At 36.4% G+C, this 2,304-nt stretch overlaps 1 long non-coding RNA gene across 3 annotated transcripts in view; it reads right to left on the reverse strand.

The window, feature by feature from the left end:
- The window catches only part of LOC104849593, a 30,087-nt gene that overhangs the window by 25,209 nt on the left and 2,574 nt on the right, over positions 1-2,304 (reverse strand). For all 3 annotated transcript variants that reach the window (XR_776790.2, XR_776788.2, XR_776789.2), the window contains exon 3: positions 2,032-2,127. This is a non-coding gene — a long non-coding RNA (uncharacterized LOC104849593). The remainder of the gene's footprint in view (positions 1-2,031; positions 2,128-2,304) is intronic.

Below are 2,304 nucleotides of genomic sequence, written 5' to 3' on the forward strand. Positions count from 1 at the left end.
TTTTTTTTTTTTTTGTATTTGATGTTCTCCTGGAATTTTTTTATTTCATTGTCTTTTACCTGAATCATTTTCTTTTTTTTTCCTTCTTCCTCCCTTAACTATTATATATTTACTTTTTATTTTTCATCTTTCTCATTATCAGTTTCCACTTACTAAGCTAGTTTAACTATCATTAATCTTTCATGTTTACTTCCTCCACTATGTCTTCCTTTCTTCTTACTTTTCTGTTCTCTTTTATTTTGTTTTGTTTTTGATACAAGGTTTCACCATGTGGTTCAGGCTGGCCTTGAACTCACTATGTAGCCCAGGCTGGCCTTGAAAATGTGATGACCCTTCTACTTCAGCCTCCAGAGTGCTGGGATGATAGGTGTGCACAATCATACCCAGCTTCTGTTGTCTCTTAATGTATCACTTGTCAATTAATCCTTTCTCGGACTCCTTTCATCTCTTCAATTTCTTTTCTCTGCTACACCACTTTCGTATCTTAAAATAACATGTTGTTTCCCCCCTTTCTGTATGTACTCTAAATTCTATGTGCATTTTTCTCTTGGCCCAGCCAAGCTACCACTATAGAATAAATTTACTAACAAGTAGAGGATGATGTCTACTTTTGTTCCTAATTTCCTCATGATCTCTACCAGGTAGACAGCTCAGTAAGATGAACATACTCTGGGAGAAGGGAAGGCAAACTAGTTCCTAGAACTAGCAGCCCAAGGAAAATGGCATAAGAAGTAAGGAATAAAGAACTGAAAAAACTGTCACTCTGGGGCTGAGCATCAGAACAAAAGATTAGGACTCGCCACACCCCATCACCTATTCTTGATCCACAGGATTTATAGAGGACATTTTGGGAAACACCATCTTATGCAGATAAAACACTCATGTTTAGATTTCTTTACTAGGTTATTATTAGTGATTCTACTGGTATATACTACTACAAGTATGCTTATTCTTCATGTCCTTGTAGAATTATTCACAGATAACATTTCTTGGCACCTTGATTAAATAGTGTAAAATATTTTGTAAAGTAGATGTTTCTATATTGCCTTGCTTAGAATATGATTCTGAGTTGTATTTTTATTTTTACTATTTTTAAGGGCATTTTGGCCTATTATTTGGATATTGCTTGCCAAGAAGGATAAAGTTCTCAGAACTACCTAGACAGTTACCTTCTAACTCTAAGGATTTTCTTACGAGAAACTTTTGTTGGACAGATTTCATAACAGAAGATTTCAGAAACTTAAGAAAAATACAGTGTTGAAAACTCCCTGAGAAAAGAAACTTTGCCCTTGAATCTTCTAAAGTGTCTAGCACAGTATCTTGACCATAGAAGTTACTCAATAAATATTTATTGACTGACTGATTTTTGTATGGCTTTCAACACTCACATGAAAACACTATACTGCAGGACAGGGGATTTAGCTCAGTGATTCCGACGCCTGCTTTGCAAGCGCAGGGACCCAAGTTCAATCCCTAGTACCAAAAAAAAACAAAACAAAAACACTATACTGCAGTCTACTCTTCCACAGGGGAAACGTGTGGGATACAGAATAAGGCACCACAATTGGTAGCTGCATTGTTCAGCAACATCTGCATCACCAAACTGCAGATTATCCAGGCACTGGTTGCTACAATTCCTCCCCATCCACCCACCCATTTTTTACATTATTCATACAATGAAAAATGATTAACATTCTGTATAAAACTCCCTTAAGAATTATCCTCTCAGGCTAGGCATGGTGGTACAAGCCAGTAATTCCAGCTCTTGGGAGGCTGAGCCATGAAGATCACCAAGAGTTGAAGGCCAGCTTGGGCTACACAGTGAGTTCAAAGCTGGCCTGAATTATATGGTGAGACCTTGTCTCAAAAAAATAATGAAGACAACGATGACGATGAAGAAGAAGAGGAAGAAAAAGAAAAGAAAAAGAACCAAGAACTACCCTCTAAAAAGTAGACTGTTACATTTCACTAATTTTTTTCAAATAATTTTTTGGAAATTTCAATGTGAATGCTTTCATTAAAAATACTCACTTCATATTTCACCAAAGTGCATGGCTCTCATAGTTGTTTGGCAGTTGACACATCTTTATCTATGAGTACTGCTATTTAAATTACCATCTGAGATCTCTGTAAGATAAAATGTGAAAAGCAGTATGACAAAAAAATTTATTGAGGGCCGGGGATTTAGCTCAGTGGTTCTGGCGTCTGCCTTGTAAATTCAAGGGCCCAAGTTCAATCAATCCCCAGTACCAAAAAAAAAAAAAAAATCTAATGAATTTGAGGGCATTGAGGAAAAAGAAAGGT

This window comes from Fukomys damarensis, unplaced genomic scaffold (genome assembly GCF_012274545.1).
Source record: "Fukomys damarensis isolate Sample0158 unplaced genomic scaffold, DMR_v1.0_HiC HiC_scaffold_35, whole genome shotgun sequence".
NCBI lineage: Eukaryota > Metazoa > Chordata > Mammalia > Rodentia > Bathyergidae > Fukomys > Fukomys damarensis.